Source organism: Diceros bicornis, chromosome 4 (genome assembly GCF_020826845.1).
Source record: "Diceros bicornis minor isolate mBicDic1 chromosome 4, mDicBic1.mat.cur, whole genome shotgun sequence".
In the NCBI taxonomy this organism is placed as follows: Eukaryota; Metazoa; Chordata; class Mammalia; order Perissodactyla; family Rhinocerotidae; genus Diceros; species Diceros bicornis.
This window is the reverse complement of record NC_080743.1, coordinates 78,177,049-78,187,671: the sequence shown is the minus strand read 5'-3', so window position 1 is coordinate 78,187,671 and position 10,623 is coordinate 78,177,049. Positions and strand designations below refer to the sequence as shown.

At 40.5% G+C, this 10,623-nt stretch overlaps 1 long non-coding RNA gene across 1 annotated transcript in view; it reads left to right on the top strand.

Annotated features, from left to right (window-relative positions):
- Nucleotides 1-390: 390 nt before the first annotated feature.
- Nucleotides 391-10,623, top strand: part of LOC131404780 (uncharacterized) — a 31,957-nt gene continuing 21,724 nt past the window's right edge. Inside the window, exons 1-3 of the long non-coding RNA XR_009219852.1 lie at nucleotides 391-465; nucleotides 7,093-7,151; nucleotides 8,611-8,714. This is a non-coding gene — a long non-coding RNA (uncharacterized LOC131404780). The remainder of the gene's footprint in view (nucleotides 466-7,092; nucleotides 7,152-8,610; nucleotides 8,715-10,623) is intronic.

The following is a 10,623-nucleotide window of genomic DNA, read 5'->3' as shown; positions in this document are numbered from 1 at the left end:
AGGGCCACGGAAAACTTCCTGACTTTTGAGTCAGGATCAGATTCTGGTTAATCAAAGAGGGCTTCCAAGAGGAGGTTCTGAGGCTTCCAGGAGTTTCCAATGTGGCTCAGTTGCTCTCCTTTTCTCAACACCATCTCAACAGCCAACACTTTTCAGTACAAAGAGATATAAGATGGGCTCCGACTCCACGGGTGGGTGAGTGGAGTCATCGCCCCAGACTTTTCATGATCCAAAGCCTGGTCCCTTTAAGGCACCGAAACTCTGTGAACGTTCTACAGCAGGCCTCGCGGCCTCCCCGAGGCGCGCTGACGTCATCCTTCGGGGAAGCGGCTGACGTCAGCGCGTCCTCGGCGAGGGGGGGGCGGGGTCGTGACTCACCCGGACCCCGCCCGGCGGGGCGCACGTGAGCGCACGCGGCGCTTGTTTCTAATTTTAGCTCCGGCTGCCTCCGGGGGGTCGGGCGAGGTAAAGGGGGTAGAGGGGTCTACGCGGGCTGGGGGCGCGGTTCTTCCGGTCCCTTGCTGCGCCGCCGTCGGTCCTCCTGGAGGACGAGGGCGCGGCCCGAGGGGTGGGGCCCGCCGGCGACTGGAGGTGCTGGAGCGCGGGCGCTTCCCGGGGCAAGGCCCGAAGGGTCTCCCCCGCGGGCGAGCCCGGCCCCCAGCCCGGCGTGCCTCAGAGTGGGCGCTCCATAAACGAATCGGGCTTCCCTCCCGGATGGCGACTGGGACTTCCCAGAGAGGGCCAGCGTTCTGGAACGTTCCCTGCTGGCCGGGGAGCGGTGTGGGCTGAAGTCAGAACAGGAGCCGGGTTCGGCGAGGACTCGGGCAGGCGGAGTGGACAGAGCCCGTCGGGGCGTCAGCTCTTGGTCACTACCGTGGGGGCGGTCTCCGGGCGAGAGGCCCCGGGCTTGGGCGGGGGTCGCCATCACCGCGGGTGGGGGGCGCCTGGGACCCCCACTGAGCCGCCGGGTCCGAATTCGGCGTGGCAGTGGGAGGGACGGTGCCCTCCGTGGTGTGAAGGGCGGTGGCCGTTCTAGGGTCAGGGCAAGCACAGAGGCCTGAAGGTCGCGGTTTGAGAAGCCAACGTTGTTGTCCCAAAGCCCAGACGCTTGGTCCCGAGCCGCGCGGGTACCAAGGTGACCTTCCAGGGACCAGATAAAAGCTTCGTTTTTAAAGAAAGCAGTGCCAGACCCCTTGTGAAATCGACACTCTCCGGTTCTTGGGGGGAGGAGGGGGCGGTTCTGGAAAGAAGCTCTGTCAGCATAAAGTGAACTGCACTTTTGACTTTGCAGAGTGGTCCGCCGTGGTACGGTGACCTGCATTCTGTTGGCGTGGCGACCTCAGGTTTCATAGGGTTTGTCTGCTAGGCAGCTTACAAAACAATGTTCTGGGAGCCTTTGACCTTGTTAGATGAAGGATGTTGGATGTTACAAAAGAGTGTTAAATACAGTGATAAACTGGAAATGTCAGTATAGGATCATTTTGTAATTATTGAGTCGTTGAAAATTTCCCTTTCAAGTTGTCGGTGGCTATAACCTTAAAAAACCTTTTACTGTGCCCTTAAAAAGAAATGGAAAGTTCATTGGGGAAGAAAGATAGCTTTGGGAATTATGACATGAATGGATGACAAATCTGTAAATCCAAACGTGTGATTTTCATTTGTTTTGCAAAAATAAACATTAGCGTTCGTAAACTGGAGATTTTTTCTGATGTAAATATGAAAACTTCGAGTGTTGAGGGCTTTATTCCCCATTCGGTAACCATCTTAACACAGTTTAAAAGGACTGACAGTTATAATCTAATAAATACATCCAGAAGTATGCCTACTGTTTTATATTGTTCATATAGCAACAGAAGTCTCTCTGTCCTAGTTTTGTACAGTTGCTACCACATTTTCCCCTAATGCCTGTTTGGGAGGGTCTTAAATTGAGCAAGTGTGAATGATGGTGAATCATGTTCTCAAAGTGAGCAAATTTCCCTTTGTGTGGGTTATTATTGTGTGTGTATGTATAATGTATAAGAACCTTAACATAAAAGACCTCACATTCAGAAGTTAAGATTCTTAGTCCGGAAATTGAGTTTTTCCTTAAAAATTACTTTACCTTAGAATGGGCCACCTGCATCCTGTAGGCAGCTCGTTAGCATTTCTGTAGTCTTCCGTGCCCCCAAGTTGTACCTGCTCTCTTTGAGCTACATCTGTTGTTCAGTTATTGTTCATTGTGTTGTGATTGTTTGGTTACAAGTTTGTTTCTCCCACTAGACTTAAAATCATGGGGCTATGGACTAGTGTCTATCTTTGTATCTCTAGCATCTAGAATAGTGCTAGCATGTAGTAAGAGCTACCGTTTTTGTACTGTTTTGTTTTGTTGAATAAATGTGGGTTTCCCAAACCAGATTGCAGATTTTGGGAAGGGAGAGTTTTTCATAGTTCAGAGGATTGAGCTGCAGACCTATGTTGCTGCTGTAGGGGACACATTTTCCTCTTTTCCAAGCCCACCCTAACCCTTCCCACCACCTCCACCATCCAAGAGGAGGGAACCAAGGAAAATAAAACCAACAACCAAACTCTAAATTATTTGGGATCTAAGTAGTGTGGTGTACTTTTAGATTCAAGATGTTAGCACTTTTTCCAGCTCTCCAGGCCATAACTGTAATCTACACACTGATGTTAGTCAGCTTCTTGTCACAGAGGGGTTGGCTAGTCTTCACTTTTTTAAAAAATAGGAGTTTTAGAACTTCTGCTGCTTCTGTGGATAGTTAAGACTGGTTGCTAAATGAATGGTTACATTTGAAATAGAACCGGTTTCTGCACAATGATGCTTCATGCTTACCCTGAGAGAATATTTAAGGATATAAAATGAAGAGATCGTACTTATTCTCTTCCTTAGATGTTACTGTTGTCAAAGAGAGGGAGATTTTTACAGTCAAGTTTTACTAGCCAGAACTCTTTGCAAACTGGAATTGATGTCACACTCAATTTTATGAAGGGCTAATGACAGCAAATTAAGTTGCTATCAGAGATTTAGTTTTGGAAATAAATATCTAATATGTTACAGTGATTACTGATATTTTCAGTAATAACCTAGTACGTTTGCAAAATCTAAATCAAAAGGTCCACATTTTTATATTCACTGTTTAATTAAGGAAAGAGTGATATGTATTTGGAATATTTTTAACAAGATTTTAATTAGGGTTTTAGAAAGCGTTTCAGCTGAACTTTTCCAGACCAAGAATTACATGAGTGTGATGAAACAGAAGGTAGCTTTCATAAAAATAGGAGAGAAGACTAGAAGGAAAGAACAAGGGACACTTTGCTGTTGGCTAGGTTAAGCTTGGACAATTCCAACTGACTTTCGTATCATCCTCCTCATCAAGAATACATCTTTAGTCCCTGTTCCACTTGGATTTTTCTCTTTTTTTTATTTATTATTATTTTTTTATTTTTTAATTTTTTGTTTATTGCAGTAACATTGGTTTATAACATTGTATAAATTTCAGGTGTACATTATTATACTTCTATTTCTGCATAGATTACATCATGTTCACCACCCAAATACTAATTACAACCCATCACCACACACATGTGCCGAATTATCCCTTTTGCCCTCCTCACTCCCCCCTTCCCCTCTGGTAACCACCAATGCATCCTCTGTCTCTATGTGTTTGTTGTTGTTATCTACTACTTAATGAGAGAAATCATACGGTATTTGACATTCTCCCTCTGACGTTTCACTTTGCATAATACCCTCGATGTCCATCCATGTTGTCACAAATGGCTGGATTTCATCGTTTCTTATGGCTGAGTAGTATTCCATTGTGTATATATACCACATCTTCTTTATCCATTTGTCCCTTGATGGGCACTTAGGTTGCTTCCAAGTCTTGGCTGTTGTGAATAACGCTGCAGTGAACACAGGAGTACATGTATCTTTATGCATTGGTGTTTTCAAGTTCTTTGGATAAATACCCGGCAGTGGAATAGCTGGATCATATGGTAGTTCTATCCTTAATTTTTTGTGGATTTTTCTCTTCTTACAAGTAAAAATAACAACTTTCATTTATTGAGCCATATGTGCCAGGCCCTGTACTCAATGCTTTATGAAATTATTTCAATTAATCCTTGCTACAATCTTGTGCTAAATGGATTATTATTTCCATTTTATAGGCTCAGGGAGGTTAAGGGGCTTGCTTAAGGTCACACTGCTGTTAAGAAACAGCCATGATTTTGAACCCAGTGTGTATTAGATTTTCCAGAGAAACAGAACCAATAGGATATGTGTGTGTGTGTATATATATGTGTGTTACATGTATTATATATGTAAAGAGATTTATAATAATGAATTGGCTCACATGATTATGGAGGTTGACAAGTCCAAAGATCTGCAGGGTGAGTCGGCAAGTTGGAGACCCAGGAGAGCCAATGGTGTAGTTCCATTCTGAGTCCAAAGGCAGGAAAAAGCTGATGTCCCATTTTGAAGGCCATCAGGCAGGAAGGTTGAGTGCCTTCCTTTATTATGGAGGGCAGTCTACCTTACTCAGTCTACTAATTTAAATGTTAATCTCATCCAAAAACACTCTCACAGAAACACCCAGAATAATGTTTGGTCAAATATCTGGCCACCCTGTGGCCCAGTAAAGTTAACAAATCAGCCATTATACAAATCTATCTGATTTCCAAAGCTCATACTCTTAACATTATGTCACAATGTCTCCATCCCACTCCAGGATTCACAGAATAGTTTGATCTCTGGGTCTTTTTTCCCCTCATCTAGAATGTCTGTCAGATCTTCCACCCCAGTCATACTTGGCAAACATAATTAGTACAGGTGTTTAAATATCAGTAACCAACTCAGAATCCCCTTACCCAGTAGCACACACAGCACAGCCATTTCCTTCCATAGAATAACTTCCCAGCTTTCTAATTATACTCCAAGCTTTCTGATTTTCTATTCACATAACCCTTTGAACGAATTCCCTCTACACTAGTGAATCTTACCTGAATCCTTGTTCAGTCCCCTTCATTCACCTCTTTGAAAGGCACCAATCCCTGACCGTACAGCTCAGTGAGGCCATGAGCTTCCCTTCTCTCAGCTACCTCCTTAGGACCAAACTTTCTTATTGCTTACTCTTGACTCACTCCTGCCATCATGTCACTGTCAATTTAGGACTCTAACCTCTCCACCCCCTCCCCCCAACAGAAGCAACTGTCACTGCAGGGACTTCACTTGGTTGAGTTCAGATTTATGAATTCATGTCCCAGAGATTGCTTATTTAATTAAAAATACTTCCATGATCTATGTACTTTTTTTTGCTGAGGAAGATTGGCCTGAGCTAACATCTGTGCCAATCTTCCTCTATTTTGTATGTGGGTTGCCGCCACAGCATGGTCCCCCTACACCTATGAGTGGTGTAGGTCTGCACCTGGGCTCTGAACCCGGGCCACCGAAGTGGAGCATGCTGAACTTAACCACTAGGCCATGGGGCTGGCCCCTGATCTATGTACTTTTAATAAATATTGTTTATTAAGTTTATTGATTACAATTTTGGAAAGAATAAAAATTCTTAGAGTAATTTTTAGCTAGTTGGCACTAATCTGTTACATCCTAGGACACCTTATATAGACATCATGAATGTCATAATACTGCTCTCCAGCATTTTTTCGTGAAGAGCCTTGGAGCATTTGCTCTTAGAAAGCTAGTTGTCTTTTAATATCCAGAACATAGTCATTCCTAACAAAGTGCTGCTTTGAGTACTTTCTCTCCCTCTCAGATTTTTTATGCTATTTTTCCTTGTTATATTATTAAAGATAAAAACATTAGAGAATATTTTAAACAGCGCACGGACAAAATCAGATTTTATTGACATTCAAAAGATAGGCTTGAGCCTGTCTAGCTTCTAAAAAATGAAAATTTTGGGACCGGCCTGGTGGCGCAGCGGTTAAGTGCGTGTGCTCCACTTCGATGGCCCAGGGTTTGCAGGTTCGGATCCTGGGTGTGCACCGACGCACTGCTTATCAAGCCATGCTGTGGTGGCATCCCATATAAAGTAGAGAAGATGGGCACAAATGTTAGCCCAGGGCCAATCTTCCTCAGCAAGAAAGAGGAGGATTGGCATCGGATGTTAGCTCAGGGCTGATCTTCCTCACAAAAAAAAAAGAAAAATTTTAAGTTGGATTTTGGAAGATGGGCTTCACTGAGAGAGGGCAATTGTTATAGATAGTTGTCACGTATTAAATTACATAAGGTATTTTCCATTCTTCTAAAAGTTAATTTACCAAGCACAATACACTAAAAGGATATTTTTATCAAAGCTACAAATAAAAATGCACTCCTCTTCTAGATTAGGAAAAAAAAATAATCAGGTGCGTATTATTTGATTGACAAATGACATCTGCCACAATTATGTTGCTTTAATCAAGGTGAGAGAGCTCTTCCTGGTTTATAGTATATTCATTCCAGGGTTTCCAGGGCTTGGAATTACATTACCCCTCCTAATTTAAATTGACTTGGTTGGCTTTGGTATGTCTGGTAGAATAAAAACCGAGGGCCAGCCTCTGTTTGGGGCCAGCCCTGTGGTATAGCAGTTAAGTGCTCGCCCTCTGCTGCTGGCAGCCCGGGTTCGGATCCCGGGCGTGCACCGACGCACCACTTGTCAGGCCATGCTGTGACGGCATCCCACATAAAGTGGAGGAAGATGGGCCTGGATGTTAGCTCTGGGCCAGTCTTCCTCAGCAAAAAGAGGAGGATTGGCATGGATGTTAGCTCAGGGCTGATCTTCCTCACCAAAAAAAAAACAAAACAAAAACAAAAACAGAGGGTATTAAAGTAGGGATCCTAAAAATATAAATTGAGAACTTTAGTGTATAATTTGCTTCTGTCTTTACAAGCCAGATTCCAGTGGCAGGGAAGTGACTTTGGTCTCTAAAACAATTATGAGGCTGCGTCCTTGGTAAATGGTTTCTTGAGTGTATTTGCTTCTATTGAAACCTTAATAAAGAGAAGACATCACTGCATTACCCTTTCCTGTGTCCTTCATGGTATTTTTTTTTTAACCAAGTTTTGTTGAAAACATTCTTTTCTTTTGCCTTTTTTAGAAGCTGAGCTACAATTATGTTTTAGGATGCGTACATCTATCAAGTAATGAAGCTAGCTGGTAATTCTTCGTCCTTAACTATTAAATGTAGAGTTTTTGGCATATTATATAAGCAGCATTTATGGTTAATATTCTGGAAGTTTAAATCATTGAAATTTTTAACAGACTTAGATTGCTATTTTCTGTTTGAGGTATTTTTTAAAAATAGAGCATTGTGTGGGAACATTATGGTTATAATAAAGTGTTCTTTTTTTTTTTTTTTTTGTGAGGAAGATCAGCCCCGAGCTAACATCCTCTGGCAATCCTCCTCTTTTTGCTGAGGAAGACTGGCCCTGGGCTAACATTCGTGCCCATCTTCCTCCACTTTATGTGGGACGCTGCCACAGCATGGTCTGACAAGTGGTGCGTCGATGTGTGCCCGGGATCCGAACCTGGGCCACCAGCAGTGGAGCGCGTGCACTTAACTGCTACACCATGGGGCCGGCCCATATAATAAAGGTTTTGCAATCCAGATTTTTATTATTTTTTTTATTATTTATTTATTTTTTGCTGAGGAAGATTAGCCCTGGACTAACATCTGTGCCAGTCTTCCTCCACTTTATATGTGGGCCACTGCCACAGCATGACTGATAAGTGGTGTAGGTCTGTACCTGGGACCTGAACCCGAGAACCTGGGCTGCTAAAGCAGAGCATGCCGAACTTAACCACTACACTGCGGGGCTGGACCCCCAAATTTTTATTTTTAAAAAGTATAACATTTTTCTTATATCCTATTTTAAAATCTTGATATATTGAATTATATAATATCAAATTGGATTATTAGCATTATAAATACAAAAAATTACTAGACCTCCTTCACTCATGAAAATAAAAGTTTGTTTTGCACCTAAATTGTAAATTGAATTTAAAACTTTATTTTATTTTTAGCTGGGTAGTTAAGATTTCAGAAGGAAGAGTGGCAATGGAGAACAGAAAGGAGACATGATGGGAAATTGAGAAAGGGAGACATGTTTACTGAATTAATGATTGAATGATGAATGAATGAGTAAGCTGAGAGCAAAACAACAAAAAAGAGTTAGTAAGGTTGTCCTATAAAAGCCATCTTGTCATATGACATCTGTAATAAAAAAGATAAAAGAGTAAGGAAGTTATACAAACAACATAGAAAAAATAGGTATCTAAATATTTTGGAAAAAATAAAGCAAGAATGCAAAAGCTTACTTTTATACAGTGTTAATTTGTATATATTACATAGTATTAAGGTTCAGAAAACAGTGGTTCAAAGTTGTTTGCCTGCTCTAATTTCCTAAAGTTATTAAATAATTTCACCAGTACAATGGTATTAGAGCAGCTAAATTTTGAACATAATGAAACAAAGAATGCCAGTTTTCTTGACTAATAAGCACAGAAAAAAGAATTTTCTCTGCCCAACCAAACTATCAACTGTGAGGGTAGAATAAAGACAATTTCAAATAAGCAGGATCTCAAAAAAGTTACATCTCATTTACCCTTGTCTTAGGAAACTACTGGAGGGGGTGTTCTATCGAAATGAGGGAATAAACCAAGAGGAATGCGTGAGACGCTGGAACCAGGGACTCCAACTAGTGTTACAAAGGAATAGAGGTAACTTTCAAAACTATTTGTAATATGGAAGATTGAAATAAAAAGTTGAAGGAGACAGGTGAAAGAAAATTAGATAAGAAAACAGAAGCTAGAGATAAGAGGGAGAGAAATGCATGCTCTGAACCTATACAGTTTCAAGAATGGAATGGCAAATCTGGCCCTTAAGTTTCCTAACATCCAAAGCAAAAGCGAAAATATGCTCAGTCGCAAGTTGCATAATATCCTTAAGATAAAAACAAAGCAGTTGTTTCCCAAAAGACCTATTGTGGATCTTATGTAAAGGATCCTTTGCCCTACGATAGACTGTCGTGTTTCGTGTGACTGTTTCTTCTAGTATATCTAATGGCCCCAAAGCATTATTAAGTAAAGGCAATTCTGTAAGGACTAAATAGTGCTCTCTGAGGTGAACCAAGGGCATGTGAATGGCTGGTCAGGTTATTGTTAATTGGCACCCCATTAAACTTCATGGGAGGCTGGAAGGAGGTTGGCAGGTTAGTCTCTCTGTTATCTAGCACACTGTAGCTCTTGCCCCACACTAGCCCCCTTGAAGCAAAACAAGAGCTCTTAACTGTAGTTGCCCTCCTTAAGAGGCAGTTTAGCACCTGTCTGGTGACTGGAGCATGTTCACTGTGATCTCATGTCCCACCCCAAATGGTTAATCAGAGTATGCCTTCCTATCTTAATTTCTGAAAGAAATTTTGGTAAATACAATTTTCTCAAGTGCATTTACATTTTCAATAATGTTTTAGTACCTTTAGACTGGATTTTCTGGCCCTCCCATTAAACTAACTCTGAATACAATCTAGACAGAAAACTTTCTGATGGACTTGTTCCTTCGACAAGTAACGTTCAGCTATCATGTTCTTCAAAGCAATCTTCCATAAACATTTATTTCCTACGACACGGCTTATATTAATAAGTAGGATTGCATTTAGTTAGAAGCTATAAAGTTTGGACAACTAACTAGAATTTTCAGTTATCTATTGCATATCAACCCCTAGCCATTGATGAGAATTTACTATATCACTTGTATGGTTCTCAATTTTGAAAAATTGAACCCCTTATCCTTTCATTTGATATACTTTCCATTAATAATAATTCTTAATAGAAAATCAAGTATAATTTTTATAACTCATTGAGTATTTGCCATTGTTTAACCTATACTTCACTAGTTATTGAATAAACATTGGAAATAAATATATTTTTTAAGTAACTTTTGAACTAATCTTTAGAAAGATAAATTTTGTGCTATTATCTGTTTTGTGTCTATTAGAATATGTTTATTTACACATAAATAGCTCAGTCTCTTGGACATCCTAAAATTCAAAACCTTAAAATAGACTTCTATTTGTATAGGATTATTAACTGCTGTTTTCTAGGAAGCTTATTAATAGTGTTATTTTTCAAAGTAATAAACTGCCTGCCTGCCACTTACAGGCCAGTTATTAGTATGCTAGCATTTTTGTTGTCTTCAATAGAATCTAGAAATGCTTGAAATTGAAGACTAAAAAATGCCATGGTAACCTAATAGAGTCCATAGTAACACTTCTATTCTGACCTGAACTAAATTACTATATATTAAATGAAGATTCAATGAAATAATATTTCTTCACAGTTAAATCTACATTTAACATTACTGTAAAAAATATCTAACCAGTTCTTTTATTTTTCATGACTACTGTTAATTTTTAGCTCTTTTTAAAAACAGAAAAATGTTTTTCTCAAACTTGGTATGATTTATAAACAATGATCTCTGAAGTACTGAAAGATGTATTCCTGTAAATAGAACTGTCATAAATTTAGAAATAATTTTTTTAAGTGAGACTATATCACAGATGTTGAAGAGTTTTTTATTTGTAGTCCCACCCCCCCACAAAGTGAGCAAACTATTTTGACTTTAGAAAAATCT